Source organism: Pinus tabuliformis, chromosome 1_2 (genome assembly GCF_031772625.1).
Source record: "Pinus tabuliformis cultivar Carrire ecotype Pingquan chromosome 1_2, CPIR1, whole genome shotgun sequence".
NCBI classification, from domain to species: Eukaryota; Viridiplantae; Streptophyta; class Pinopsida; order Pinales; family Pinaceae; genus Pinus; species Pinus tabuliformis.
In genome coordinates, this window is record NC_142298.1 from 86,541,489 (window position 1) to 86,558,422 (window position 16,934).

A 16,934-nucleotide genomic window follows, 5' to 3' on the forward strand; every position below is an offset into this window, starting at 1 on the left:
TTATTGATTTCTCTACCATTTTTGCACATCCTCCATGTATCATCCTTCTTTGGAGTCAACAACATTAGTACAACAAAAGGGTGCATGCTTTCCCTCACCACAATTTTCTTTATAAGATTTCTCACTTGTTTGTTGAGCTCTGCATGTTGTGTATGGATCATCCTATATACTTTCTAATTAGGTAGAGACGATCCTAGAATTAGATCAATGTGATGGTTAATATATCGCTTTCGTGGAAGACCATTAGGTAACCTATTTGGTATAACATCAACATATTTTTCTAGTACCTTTCCTAATTTACTAGCTATTAGTATGTTTTCTCCTTCTCCTTTCTGCACCACTAACACATAGAAAAATATTGTTATCTCCATTTCCTTAACAAGTTGTATTTTAGACAACATACTCTCAGTTTTCCCTTCATCCTGAAGGGGTGGTAAGATGCCTTTAGATCCATCCTTCCAAAATTTAAATGTATTCTACTCGCCATCATGCATCAATTTTTTTTCATAATTCCATGGCCTCCCCAACAACATGTGGCATGCATCCATTGGAATCAAATCACACCATATTTCATCTTTGTAAATTTTGATTTTAGAAAAAATAACCAAACTCCTTTTGTCAATAGTGATTTCATTCCCCTTTTTAAACAATGTAATTCAATGAGGACGAGGATGTTTATCATAGTGTAAGTTCAATTTATCTACCATCTATTTGGAAATCATATTCTCACAACTATCACTATCAACAATAAGTTGACATACCTTTCCCCTTGAAGTGCACGTGGTCCAAAAGATATTCATCCAAAGCCAAGAATCTTCATTGCTACTACTATGTCTTTGCTCCTTTTCTGAAATCACCATTGCTCTCTTTGTTATGATATTCTCCCCCACATTTGGTGGAACTTGAAATTCAGTTCCTTCTTCAATCTCATCTTGGGCGAAGTTCAATATAGGATTCTCTCCTTTTTTCTTCTCTATCATGTTATAATTTGGGTATTCAAATGCTTTGTTACCCTCTTCACCACACATAAAACAAAGAAAGGTTTTTCTCTTATTTCTCAATCCTATACCACCATTGTAACCTCTAACCTTCTAAATCCTCTGCCTCTTTGTTGAGTTGGGTTATTTTGTTGAGTATATTATGATTTCTTTTCTTCCTAGGATGATTCTCCCATAATATAATTTGAACCACCTCAAAATTGAGATGATGCACCCATCATTTCTCCTCTATTCCTTTCAAGGTATTCTTAGTTTTATTTTGCCTCGACCTTTAAGGCTAACTAGTATGCCTCTTCCATGTTGCTAACCCTATGCATTCTCAATTAATCTTGGATAGAAAATTTTAGATAGTTCACACACCTTGTATCTAATTTCTCATAAGTTTCTTGGTGACCCACACAAATGGAAAATTCATAAGATCTTCCACAATAGACAGGTTTTTCTTCAAGTTCTTAAATCTATGAAAGATGGTTTGTGAGTAGTACATAGGAAGAAATTTATTTTTCAAATTCTTTTTTGCCTTATCCTAAGTACTAATTCTTTCTTTTCCCTCTCTTCTTCTTTCCTTTTGCAAATGATCTCACTAGATCATTACATGACCCTTCAACTTGGTGCATGCAAATTTTACCTTCTTTTCCTCTATCATAGGGTTCTATTAAAAAATGATTCCCATGTTGTTCAACCAATCTATTAACTCCTCTGGTTAAGACTACCTTCATACTCTGAAACATCCATTTTGATTCCATCATTTCTTCCTTATAGACCATTGAGCATTCTCTATTCAAAATTGATGCGCTCTAATTGTTCTTCTTCAAGTTTTTCATGTTGATCTACATCTTTGTGGTTTGTCTCTTCATCAGACACATCTCCTCTTGGTATCATTCTTTGATTTTCCAACATGTTTGTAATATCTACTACTTCCTATTGGATACTCTGCATATCTCTATGCATCTGAGCAAGACCTCCTCTTCCTCTTCGTCTCCTAGCCATCTTCCTTCTCAAATACCATATGATGTAGCAAAAAAAATGGACTGAAATTTATATTCAATTAAATGTAATACAACCAACATCGATTGGAACCAAAACTAGTTGACCATCCTCTAGCCTCTCCTTTCTCCTATTTTTTTACAATGAAAAATAAGCACTTTTTATCTACAATAAAAAAATCACTCAAAAAATTTAAATCTAATTACAATTTTGGAAAAATCTAGAAAAAAACACTTAAAATCTCTCTCAAAAAACAAAAATCTAGAAAAAAAACATTAAAAGCCTAATTCGAGGCTATTGGAGTAAGGAATTACTGAGAGGGGGGTTAATCACTAATTGTGAGGTTCTTTAAAATTTTAAATATAATTATTTGATTCTTTTCACTACAGTCAAGTATTTTTGAGAGTTTACATGCATAATACAAATGAACAACAAGATAAGGAATTCATATGTACATACAGTCCATCACATGAGCAGCATACACATTTTTACATAAGTATTTTTACATGGAAATACAAAGGCATCTACTTAATTACATCAATTTTTTTGTGAGAACCCACTCATAGGAGGCACCAACCCCCTCAAGATATAAAGCCACTACTTTCCAAGAGGCACCCACCTCTTAATAATGTAATCCACTAACTACTCTAGCCACTATTCTACTTTTCATACAATTTTCAAAGTGAAAACAGAGGTGAATGCATATACATAGAAAAAAATGATCTGCTCCAATATCAGTTCCCTTCCTTCAGCTTCTCATTTCTCCTTCAAACTGTGCTCTCCACTACTCACCCAAGTTAGGTTTCAACCCTATGACACACCTTTACTCAGTGACACTTAGCTCTGTCACACATCCACATCACTACACTCTTTCTCGTCAGCAACAATTCTGCATTCCCCCACTTTGCATAACTTCTCTTCATTGTTTTATTCCTCTCTCACACTTTGATCGATGTTGTCACTACAACAAAGTGCCTCAAAGTGTACTTTTGCATGGTTATCCATGTTGTTGTTCCATCATACTACAAGGTTGTTGCTATTGCATTAATAACTTTGAATAGGATATAATTGTAGCTACATTACAAATAATGCAAAGAATTAACCCAAAACAACAAGGCTATTTCATGTTGTTGTAGCTTGTGTTCTCAATCACATATATTATTTTACATACTTAATCCTGATGTGGTTGTATAGTTCTCTTTATTTTGAAAATAAGATATTAATAATTTTCTTCTTTATTTTATTATTAAGATATTAAGGAGGCTTATTATTAGTATTATATTGATGTTCGTATAGCCATGTATGGACACAACAAACATTAGTAACTTGAAAAAACATTAACAGGACAATGATATTTATTTATATCTTTAGAAAGACACAAACAAAAATAATCTTTATATGTATCCTCAAAATGATATAAACAAAAAGCATTAGACTTAGATAATATACTATGAAAAAGTATGTATCAATTTCAAGATTGGATTTCAATATAAAAATATGCTTCCCAATATAAATTGAAATTTAAGTAGTGTTCTATCATTTCCTTCCATTTGGGGATACATGTTACTTGTGCCCCTTAAGATTAAATTCTTTTCACTTGCTTAAGAGAAGGAAGAAAACCCAAGACTTTGTGGAAATGGGTGTTTTCCTTGAAGTGAAACCTATAATTGCAAGTAAAAAGTGATGGAGGAATCGAAAGCTTAATAAAAAAAAATCACCCTAGGTACCATTGCTTTCATGGAATCATAAAAAATCACCCTTGATAATATCGTTTGATAAAATATGGAAAATATTATGTTAATTGATGCTATATTTTACATTGAAGATAAAAATTACATAAATAAAAGAAAAATTATTGAACATTCCATAAAAGAACACTTAACAGGATGACCTTTGCTATTCGTATATCTCTATCAACTTGTAAAAGACATCCTTCCCAAAACATTCAGTGTAGGGTATTTGACTCAAATTTTTAGGCAAGAATTAGTAGAGATGGCAATATGGTTTGCTTTACCAGATGATGTTATGCACAAACTATCTATGAAAGCTTCCTCCATAAATATTATAGGAATCGTCAATTGTTAATCGAAATTGTTACTAAAATGGAAGTCTAAGATGACCAAACAAGAACTCAAATGCACAAGCTGAGTATTAACAGGGTGAAGAAAAGGTGTGTCTCTCACACAGCTGCTATTGTTTCTTTTCCTGTGCATGTAAAACACATAAAACTAGTGTGACATTTCTCATTTTCTTTTCGATAGGTTTTGTGATGATGGCATTTATCTGTTCTTTCTTTCCCACCATCAGTATAAACCATCATTCCTACGTCAAACAATAATCCCATGTGCCTCAAACACCCTTCTTCAACAAGATCTTCTTATTCGACAATTACATCCAAGCTTTATCACATTCCTGTTGTTTGGAGTAGCCTCATATCATTCCTTCAATATTTTTAGGAAATCCTCATCATTACAATCATGCAAAACCCATTGTAATTTCATTCATAACAACTAATTAAAATAAAATATCAATAAACAAATTTTAGCAACAACAAAATTTACTAAATCAGAGAAGTTTACATATACGTAATTTACTCATTGCTCAGATGAAGTGAAGGAATGGAGAGGGAGTACCTTCATAAACTCAATATCAGCCAAAGCTATACGGTCGAACATATTCCCACCCACGTTCTTTGTTCCTGCAATTCAAACACCCAATACTAATAATTCCATTGAATTCAAGTGATCCTCTAAATAGTTACCATGCTTATAACAAAAGAATTTAACAGGTGAGATATGTAGACATTACCTGGTAAAGTAGGGGCACTAGAAATTATGTGTGGGAAATCAATATTGATTGCATGAATGTGAGAGTGTTGATTGATAATCACCTGGTAAAGTAGGGGCATGTTGATGGTGCTCGACCTGCCAACATTCAGGGGATCTCTCGTGTATGAAGTCCCAACTAGACCTCACACCATTTAGTGTAGGAGTCCCATCCAATATGATGGCCTGGTTGCCATTCTCTTAAAGATTTTCCTTAGCTCTTGTTGTTCAGCACATGAAAGTGTTATGCTTGTAACTTCAAGAAAGCGAGGTGAGTGTGCCAGGTGAGTGTGTAATGTAACTCCGTGTCTGGTTTCCCTTACTGTCAAAAGGGGGTAGGTAAAGTGAGCCTATTGAAGAGAGAAAATAGTCCCAACCCAGGAAAAAATGAACGCAAACAAAAAGAAGGGTATATCCGGCATCCAACAGAATAGTCTACAGTGGATGCAGCAGTTGTGAAAGCAAAAGCTCAAGGGAAAACCTGTACGTCATCCAATAGAATAGTCCACAAGGGGGTGATGGTTGTTAACACCAAGAAATACACAAATATGGCCTATCTAATGCCCGTGGAGTAGTCCACAAGGAGGGGACAGTAGTGATAAACAATAAAATACATATTCAACAATATGAGTACTGAAATAACCGATGTAGTTCAGCTATGTTAGTACAGGTTCAATAAACATGCATTACAAATGTTTAAAGAATAGTCTTACAAACAGATACAAAACATGCATGAAAACGTGTTGGCCTAAGATAGACTTTTGAATTAAGAAAAAAATACAAGACACATTTGTACACCATACATCACCATTCCTAGTAGTGGGACATTGGAGCCACTCCTCGCTCCTCAAAGAATAGATTATAGACTCTCAAGGCTATGCAGGAGGATCTAAGGTGAAAATTCCTTTGCTCATACAATGAGGTGGTATATATAGCCAACGGGGTATAACTAACCCTTGTGACTCTTTGACTTACCTCATGACTGTTTGACTTCCTATGACTTTTCGAATTTACATGACTCTTCAATTTCATATGTGGGTCTCTTGGAATTCCACTTTACATTACATTGATTACAACAAGTATGGCCCATAGTAGTGATGTGGCCAAGACAAATTATGACACAACTCGACATGACACTGTTGGCATGTACTCATTGAATGTGGTGTTTGTGTCGAGTTGTTATGCTGCTAAGTGATGATATGCTCTCGGTGTAACATGTCTTCACCCCCGCATGGCATACTGTGTGGGGTCTTCGACAATCTTGATCTTTGCTTGAGGGTGCATGTGAATGTCTCCCTTTCACTTGCTTGCTCAATGTGCTTCATGTGTTCATTCGACCATGAGAAAGTCTTCCAACATGTGCCTCTCTTCCATCATGTTAGTTGTCGCCCCATGTTTCATCGATGTACCTTTTGTTGTAATCACTCATCATGAGATGACACCAAATCCAAAAATCTCCTAGTCTACCATGATGCATTGTTTTCCATTTTGGGGCAGGTGACTGGGAGAGGGATAAGGTACTAAGACTGTAGGAATTTAGAATAGATTCATATGTGAGGCTCCGAGGCACTCTTAGGAAAAACTAGGTAGATGTCACTAGGAGACATATTTTTGCAATTGAACACAACAGTGATAGTTGCAGGGAAAAACCCAGCTAGGAAGTAGAATTGTGCAGTTTCCAAGAGGAAGACCAAGTGGGATGTCGGGGAGCTATTGGGCCAATCTATGCAATTTTTCAAGGGAGCACTGGGCAGGTCATCCATATTAGATCTACACAATTTCTCTAGGGAGGATAGTGCAAGAAACTAGAGGCACTGGCAAAAAAAATTGCACAGTTTTCTAGAGGAGCACAAAGTCGGGTTGTGGGAGTTACTGGTCAAAACTATGCAATCCTAAGAGAGTCCAGGCCCTGAATGTTTTGCACAGTTTCTGAGCTAGTTGTAGAGTAGGGAAGAAGGGTTAGACAGGACAACTCTTAGCAATTCCTGAGATGTTTGTAGAGTGGGAAAGAAGGGCTCGCAGGGTAGGACATCTCTGTGCAATTCCTAAGCTGGTTATAGAGCGGGAAGGAAGGGCATGACACAACAACTTTGCACAATTATTGAGCTGGTTATAGAGTGGGGAAGAAGGTTTAGAAGGGCAGGAGAGCTCTGTGAAATTCTAGAGCTTAGTACAACCTAGGATCACAACTCAAGTTCTTTCTCTAGTTGACCAATGCGAGGCTTGATGGGAAGACTTGCAGGAAGCGCAAAGTGGATCATCTTCTGGTACAAAATGTTTGTAGTTCTGGGAGTTAGTCATATGGCTCATTTCTAGAATTGCACAGAGTAGGCTACCCGGAGGACAAACTCAAGCTCTACATACTTCTGGGCAGTAGTGAAAGGTCACTAAGATGAAGGGTTGTACGGTCGACAGGTTTTCAAGAAAAATGGCTAAGTGTGAAGGTAAGTGCACTCATGTAGACACGGCAATGTAATCACACACTTAGCATGACTTGATGACAAGACACCTCAAACAAATAAGAAAAAATTTCCTTAGTGATACTGACTCGAAGGTTGAGAGAGACAAGTGTGACAGTTGAAATATGTCTTCGAATGACCATTTCAACACTTGTACAACAATGTTTACAACTTTCTGTGTGAGTGTGACCAATGTCGACAAAGTAAAGACAACTCATACACACAAAGACAAACCTTCAAAATTGCCAAAACAAACTCGCAAGCATGACATAATGATCAACATTCCAAATGATGACTGATGGTCGATCAAGCGAAGAGGGTGTGAAAAAGTCACAAGAGCTCATTGGATGATCCCGAGGTTTGCGACCATCAAGGTAAAAACCAAGGAAGGCTCCAAAATTTGGATTCAGGCCAAAATTTTAGAGGGTTGTGTAGTTGCTACAACACTTGGTGACACACTGGTTGAATACCAGCTTCTCTATTTTGTTTCATTCGCGGCACAGGCCTTGGCATTTCAGGAAGTATTGATTCATTTTGTAGGTTACTTTAGCTTCCCCACTTACCCCATGGACAGACATGCTTCACCTAGTACCAACTCAGTCAAACACAACAATTTTTTTTAGCAAGATCACAGTGTTCCAAAATCGGGAAGGGTAGTTTGGTTCGCAAGCTTAAGATTCAGAGAGTATAAGTTTTCATCTCTAGCATTGTTCCACTGCCAGCAGGCCTAGACAATACCCCGACAGAGTCACACAGGAACACAAGCATTGCTCCACTGCCAGTGAGCATGGTCAATACCCCGGTGGAGTTGCCTACTTCACTTCTTTGTGCAGGAAGCCTTTCTCTTCTTTTTCCTTTGTAATTTTTTTGAAAAGAGGACTGTGCGTAGGAACTTATTTATTTTTGGAAGAGAAGAGGGATCTTAAATTATTGAGAGCAGAAGAGGTTGTTCCTTCAGAGAAGCATACAATACCTCTAATTTTGGTTTGCTTTTCATATTTTTCCCCTTCTCCATTTCTAATAGTTGGATTAAGCTTGAACACACAGATGAGAAGGCTGAGTATAGGCATGGTGTTTCCCAGTTTGGACATAGGTTCATGGTTTTACCAGAGTTTCCCTTACAAATAGTTCATATTTTTCGTCCAAGCTTCATTAGCCAAAATTTACAACCAAGCACAAAGAAGATGGACACATGATTGGCCAAGTGCTGCAATGTCACAAGACTCTTTAATCTTAACCACATACTTATTCAAAAGCTAGAATAGTATAGGACAACACTTATTTACAAAAGAAAATGACAAGACAACCACGAAAATACAAAGAAAACAAAGCAAAAATAGGGAAGTAAGGCAGTAAAACAAAACAACAAAGTAATAGAGAAACAGTAAGCATGCTATGTACATAGGTGGGGCATGGCCCCAGATCATTGAAAATAACATTTTAAATCTTGGCCATTCACAGGAAGGTTGTCAATCCTCCCATCAAGTGATTGCAAGCGATATGTGTGCTAGCCAAGTTTTTCATGAACTATGTACGAGCCAATTCATAGAGACTACAAATTCGAGTGTTTTCCTTTGTCTTCATGGGGTTTATCCCAATTCAAGACTAAGTCACCCACAACAAAGCTATCATTCCCTACAGACTTACGATTGAACCATCTCTTGATACGGTTCTGGTGGAGTGTAAATTTTTCTTTTGCTTTCATATGTTCTTCTTGTAACTTGTAGAATGTGTCCATCCTACGCTAAATCATTAGACATAGCTTGCCTCAGGATTCTTGGGATAGCTGAAGATCAGGAAAGTAGATATTGGGTGGGAGGATGACTTCTTTATCGTATACAAGGAAGTATGGAGATGTGTTCAGAGAGGGCTTGGGTGTAACTTAGTCAGCCCAAAGTGCATTCACCAGGGCAGAATGCCAGTTTCACTACTCAGAGTAAATGATCTTTTTGATGATCCGAATAAGATTCTTGTTTGTTAATTCATCAAGACTATTCCCCTACAGGTAGTAGTTAGATGAGTGTTTAAGCACAATATCATCTTGCAATGCAAAATCATAAAATTTTAGTGGAAAGAAGTTTCATTGTCAAAGACAAGTGATACAGGAACACCAAACATTAAGATGATGTTCTGTTGAAGGAAGTTGATGACTTCCTGGGCGTTTACCTATTTTAGTGCAACTGCTTCCATCCACTACATGAAATAATATGTAACAGTCAAAATGTAGTGGTGCTGCCTTGATGAATGGGAGAATATTTCCCCAGTGATGTCTAAGCCCCACTGTTGGAATGGTTCATCCACTGCAATAGGCTGTAGTGGGACTACTGAGCTTTGAGTTATGTCGGCGCATCACTGATATACTGGGCACTTGCAGGCATAAGCATGTGCATCTTTAAATAATGTGGGCCAGTAGAAAACGACTCTCATGACTTTATGCACAATTGTGTTACCCGTCAAGTGACCTCCAGATGGTCCATAATGCATGTCATGTAGTACTTTCTCTTAATCTCGTACCTCTAGGAAATTGAGAAAAAATTCGTTACTATGCTTTATGTAAAGAACTTCGTGCACCAACTGGTAAAATAAATATTTGAAGCGAATTTCCCTCTTCTGTTGCATGGAGAAGTGAGAGGGAAAGGTGTCATGTTTGAGGAATTGGTGCAATTATTTGTACCAAGAGTTTTCATGTGAAGTGGGTGGTGCTCATTCTATATTATACATCTCGATTTCTAGCTCCCAACCTGCAAGCTCTTCTTCTTCATCTTGCGCGTATACTGCTGTTGCTGCTAGTCTACAGAGACCATGACCCTTGACAGTGTGAAATAGCTTGATATCAATATCATACTCCTGAAGTCTCATCATCAGTTCGCATGTCTTTCACCCAGCTCCTGTTGAACAAGCAGTGCTTCGACTACTAGGTGTGGCACAAAGACTATGTAGAAATTTTTCAGCATGAAGGTGATGAGCCTCGGTGTTGTAACAAGAATGATACAACTCCCAAGGCTACCAACTTTACTTATCAACCTGGGTTTTGTACAAACTTAAGAGGTATCGAAACTATATGTGTAGCATATAATGTGTCCTTCCTTCACTGTCATGATGTAATGGAGTGTATGTAATGAAATCAAATCCTAAACTAATTCTAGAAAATGAAATGCTCGAAATTGAAACCTTAACCTATTGCAGGAAAGAAAATACAAGGAAAGAAACATATTCTAATTGATTAAAGTAAATATCATGAACTAAATGTAAACCATTACATTTCAAAGAGTTTAGATCAATTAATAGAGTTCATTGGATGTAGCAATCGTCACTGTATTATTTATTTCATAAATTTGTCCATTAGCCCAAATCACTGAAATGTGTTGCATGGGTAAACAGGCAAGTCCTAAGTGGTCTTTAGACTTCCCTAATAGTTTATTTATATCCTATGGGTCCTGATTCAACTCTAAGGGAACAAAATCAATATTTTTGAGAAAATATGGGCAAGTATATACATGCTGGAAGAGTACTGTAGGAAGCAACAGATTTACTACAGGAAACTATAATTCACCAAATGAAAAAGAAAATCAAATCAAAATTGGATGGGAATTTTTTTTTATTGACTAGGATTCCTCAGATCTCCATTCCAAGTGGAATCACTCAAAAATACCTCTGTTAACCCATGCTAAAACTTAGAAGGAAATTACTAGTCTAAAATATAGAAATTCGAGAACTCGAGAGATAATAAATCTATCAAACGCCTAGCCTAATCATGTGCAAATGAAATGGGGTAATTTTTTTTATTAACTATAATATTTTTGTAATATAATGAAATTGGAATCAATTCGATTGAATCTCGTTAGAATTCTTTGAAAAATAGAAGAAATTTATTGTTGTTTGCCACAAAGGACTTCCAGAAATATAGATTTGGGAATAAACAAACTAATCCAAAAAGTTCAATTATTACTATGACCTTCCAAATATGTTTCAATGATGAAATGATGCTCGTGATCCTAAAAAACAACTTACTTAAACCATTTAACTAAATCATACAAAAGGAAATCATTAGTAATAAATGCAAAAATAGAAAATAAGAACAAGATATGCAAGTGAATAAGAAGTGAAAAGAAGAAAATTAAATCATAAAAAAGGGCTCTGAGGCTCCTAGGATTTCCAAGCCCAAGGAAACTCATAGTACTATGGAGGAGACCAAGATCTAGAAGCTAGACATGTCACCAATCTTCATTATTTCCATCAATACAATTACATCCCTACAGAAAATGAAAGTGGAGCTGCAAAAATACCAGGTCTCTCCACAAGAAGACTAATAAAAATCAACCCCTAGAGGTAAATTCGACTTGGTACTTATAATAAATGATTAGAAATAATTCCCCATGAAAGGAGGAAGCTTTACTCACCAAAATCCCTTGATTAGTGGATTTGGTTCCCAATACTAGGAATCTACATTAAATGGTAGGGAACACATTCCTAGATTTTCTCAATCATTGGAGCTCCACAATTTGTGCCATAATTCCAGAATATATTGTTGATTTATTATTTAATATTGATCCTCCTATAGTAGGGAGTAGGTCCCTAGATTATCTCCTCCTCCAAATCTCCATAATTTGCCCAATATTCTCACAATATTCCACAAAAATAAATAATATTAGGCACAAATATGCAATTATCCATAAACCTTCCTAATGAACATATTAAAGTTAAAAATACATTATCTAATGCAAAAAGAGAGGTTTAATGTGTTGAAGGATGGTCAGATGGGCCTTAATTTATGTCTAATTTAGAGGCCCATCATACCCCCCCGTTGAAAGTGTTGCTCATCCTCTAAGCAACTTAGTGACCTCATTGTGCCTCATTCATGGCCCTGGCGGCCTCTCTCTTGTGCATTCCTCAGTCCTTTCTCTTAAAAATATTGGCTATAAGTTTTGCAAGGACAAGCACAAAAAAGTAGTTGTTATTTTCATGATTCCTTAATAGTCTTTGAAGCAATAAAAACATAACTTTCCTCTTTGCAAGTGAACTTTGTTGGCTTGTAGATCCATTTCATTCATATTCTCTCCCTTGAAACCTTCATTCCATTTTCACTCATTTTTCCAAAATTGTTTATGCATAGAAAAAATCACAGTGTTTCTTGAGACAATTAACCTATGGGTTCTTGAATACTTTTCAGTTTGGCAAGGTATTCCACCTCCTTTCCCAACCTCCTGCTACCTTTTTCCACCATTTGGACACATATAAAACCTTCAAAATTCCTTTAGATGAGAACTAGGATATCCTATAGTAATTATTGTAGTAACTACAGGAAACCCTGTAGCAGCCTGTAGTAACTACAGGAAACCCTGTAGTGACCTATTTAAACCTGTTTTGAGCATAAATGATAATCTGAGCCTAGGGCAGGCCCTAAACTTTACTTACATGCCTTTATCCCATTTCTATAACATATTTTAGGCCTTGGACAAAAGATAGAAAGAGATTATAGACCTCTTGGAAAGCCTCTTTTCATCATTGCAGTTTTAGTTCTATTTTGATGGTGAATTCCTTCTTGCCTTTTGCTACATTCTTCTTCTCTTTTGTGGCTTAGATGATTGCCTAATGGCCTTGAAGTTCTTTTTTTTTATTAGGCCTCTCTTAGTAATTTTCATTTTTTTTTAGCACAATTTGTTCCTTTCCTCCTTGTAGCAACAATTTTCCTTCCTATAGTAGTCATTCCTCCTCTTTCAGGGTCTTCTAACTATATGGGAGTGATGAGAAATGATGTAGATGGTTTGGAGGATGATGCTAGGGCTTGGAGGGAGTAGTGCAGGTTTTTCAAAATGGAGAGGATGTTCTTTGTGTATTTTTTCAAGAATTTTTCAAGGTGAGACAGAGTGTAGGGTTTGTTCTTGAAAAATATTATTTTTTTCTTATAAATGAGATGGATGAATGATGGATAGATAGTGGATATGAAGTTGATGGAGGGTTAGGAGTGATGTGGTGGCTTGACCTTTGCATAAATTTATTCTTTTAACTATTGTCCCCATTCCTCGAAATCATCACCATTCATAATTTGGCTTTTCCACATTGCATGAGTGAAGAAGTGAGCTGCAATTAACTAGTTGAAGATGGTCAAGACTATTGACACATCCTTAGCTTATGACATCTAGTTCCCTCATGCATTGACAACAAATTTAAAACTATAATATGCTCAAGAGAAGATGTCAAGAATATTGCATACATATACCATGAGCAAGCTATTTTAGTCAAATCTAGCCTTCTTGGAGTGTTGGGCTTGGTCATTGGTGATGCTCACCTTCCCTATACCTTATTCCACCATTTGACACATTTCCCACACGTTATTTCACCTTGTGTACCTTCCTATAGTTTTAGCTTGTTTCCTGTAGTAAACTAGGACATCCTATAGTACTATAGGAAACCCTATAGCAACTTGTTTAAGCCCATATCTCCTAAATGGTATATTGGATTGACCTGAAATTTTTTGAACATGTTGCGATCATACTTATGCAGCTCCCCATAAAAAATATTTGCCAATGGATGTACGAATCTCGAGAAAACTTAAAAATGGCTGAAGTTGATGGAGGTAAATTTCTTGAAAACCTTGCATTGGAATTTGTTTCAATTTATTGGGAATGTTATCATCATCCATATGCATCTTCCTATGAAACAACTTTGCAATTCGATGCACGAATATTGAGAAAATTAAAAAATGGTTGGAGGTGATGGAGGTCGATTTCTCAAAAACTGTGCTCTGGAATTTGCTGAAATTTCTTGAGCATGTTACTATCATACATATGCATTTCCACCTAAAAAATATTGGAAAATGGATGCATTGATTTCAAGATATGATAAAAATAATTTTATGCTTTCTGTATTTCTATTTCTTGTAGTAAAACAGAGCCTTCCTGTAGTATTTTAGGACAAAAGGAAAATCAATGGGAAAAGCTTGGGAATGATGGGTGGATGGTGGAAATAGATGAAGGTGATGGATTGGCATGGCCTTGGTCCTTCCAAAGCATCTAAGAAAAGGAGGAGAAAGTCCAAGCTTCACTTCCTTTGACTATTTTACCATTTTTTCTTTTTTTTGGTGCCAACTGGTTTTTGTTGCTTGCAGATGTTGAAGAGCACCTGCATTCATCAGAGAGATACATGGAGAAAATATTTTTTTTCTTTTTTTTTTTCTTCTAGAACTACTAGCCACCTCAATGAATTTTTCAACTAGTAGGTCTGCCTAAGCGTCTCAAAGGAGGTTTTCACCTAAGATCTTTTCTTTTACTCTTGTTTCTATTTTTTCCAACCCATTGACCACCTCATGGAGGTTTTCAATCAATGAGCCAATATCAGGTGCCTCAAAGGAGTTTTCACCTTAGATTTTTTTTTTCTTATTTTTCATTTTTTATTTCTTTTCCTATCTTACCCTACTTGAAAAAACAAAATCATTTTCAAGTGTAGGAATATTTCCAATGGAGCCACTTGCATAACTGGATGACATATAAAATCACGTGTAGGCTCGAAACATATTGTTTGACATGTACCTGAATGTAAGAGACCAAATTCTTTGACTTCGATGATATCAAGCACAGTTTAAGAACATAGTATTGCTGCAACTTAGTGACTATCTGAAACCATATTTGAATATAGTTGTGATGTCATACTTGCTGATTTGGATCATCTTGGATGTATTCTTCTTCCATGAAATTCAGATCTTATTCTTTTTGCTAATTATTCTCTTGAACACATAGAGGATCTGATGGTAAACATGAGGGCACTTTCCCAACCTCTCATTCTGATGTCTGCTCTTCATCAAATGCAACCCATGATTCTTTAGTCTTGTCATTTGAATCTGCATGTTATCCTTCAATGATATCAAGATAATCTATTTTTTGTGATATTCTTCCTAAGTGAAGATGCATACCATTTAGATCAAGAGGAGATGTTTGGAAGTGTTGTACCTCAACATTGTAAGTGGGTTGAGCTACTTCATTGTGTGGGTTCGAAAATGGTGGTACAGGTAGTTGAGTGGGAGTGGATATTTGAGATGGATGTGGTTAGGGTTGTGGTGTAGGTGTAGGTGAATGGTAGGGACAACATGGAGTTGGGTATGGAGGATATTGAGGAAAATATTGAGGATATTGTTGGACGACTCCCATTAGTTCCTTGCCAACCTTGTTGCCAAGATTGGTTTTGGGGTTGATATGACCAATGTTGCCAAGAAAAGGGTGTGTTACAATTACTTCGAGATGGATGTGAATTAGCTTGAAATTGTGAATTAGGCTCTTCCATCATATGAGGTTGAATCGGCTTCCACGGTCCTCTTGGAGCTACACAACATAGCTGCATTGGAAATTGACTTTCTCCATTGTCCTCTTGGTAAACTTCCTTCAAGTTTGTTCTTAAGGGGAAATATTTAACATCATGTGATTCTACATAGACAACACAAATATCAACATCCTCTTTCTTCTCATTTTGTATTCTTAACATTTCTACTTATTCATTTAGATTGCTAATAATTTATGTTTTAAAGTTATCAAGCAACTTTCCAAGTTCAGTTTGACTTACCGATCTCAATGCTGATTGAATTACTCTTGCCGTTCCTCTTGATATGTGTTTGCATGTTTCACAAGTTTCTTCAAATGATAATTGGTATACATCACCTCTACTCATGAGATCAAGGAGATCAATCCACTCATCCCTAATTGTTCTAAATAAGAGGGTTTTTAGTGTGTCAGATCATAAATTATGTAGTTTTTCCCTCTTAACATTATACATGAACCTCTCTATTACATCCTCTAGACTCTCATCTTCTTTTTTATTCATTCTAAAGATTTCTTCTTTAAGATGACGATCTTTATATTTTTCTAGAAACATATTTTGCATATCATTTCATGATATTATTGAATTAGTCCCTCAACTCATGAACCATTTAAGAGCTCTATCCTTCAATGTCACCAAAAACAATCTCAATTTTTGAGTGTTTAATAAGTAACCATAATATCTACAAACAATTTCAAATTCAAAGAGAAATGTTTATGGATCCTTTGACCTCATACCATGGAAGTTTTGAAGAAATGATGGAGGGATGTTCTTCATATGTACACCGATCTTAGTATCTTGAATGGGGAATCTAATAGGATCTTCTTCATTGTCATCATCTCCATCCATTTCTTCTATCTTCTCTTCCATCTCTTCTTCTTCTACCTGCAAAAGTGGATGGTGGTCTGGCTCTTACTGTACCACATGATCAAATGGGGGGGTTGGTGTTGGAGAATTGTTTTTTGAATAAGAATGTTAATGAAATGTTATTTTCTGTTCTTAAAATGAAAGATGCCTAATTTTTTTTTTATTTTTTTTTTGGAGAAAGTAAAAATAAATAAATAAACTAGGGAAGAAAACAATGCATACTTTGACACCTCCCTGACAACGACGCCCAAAAATGATGAGCCTCAGTATTGCAACAAGAATGTTGCAACTCCCAAGGATACCAACTTTACTTATCAAGGGGTTCGTACAAAGTTAAGAGGTATCAACATTATATGTGAAGCATACAATGTATCCTTCTTTTGTTGTCATGATGTAATGGAGTGTGTGTAATGAAATCAAATCCTAAACTAATTACAAAAATGAAATGCTCGAAAAGAAAACCTTAACCTATTGCAAGAAAGAAAATACAA

The 16,934-nt window shown here is 36.1% G+C and overlaps 1 pseudogene; it reads right to left on the bottom strand.

Annotated features, from left to right (window-relative positions):
• Nucleotides 1-4,164: 4,164 nt before the first annotated feature.
• Nucleotides 4,165-16,934, bottom strand: part of LOC149204557 (caffeic acid 3-O-methyltransferase 3-like) — a 38,438-nt pseudogene continuing 25,668 nt past the window's right edge.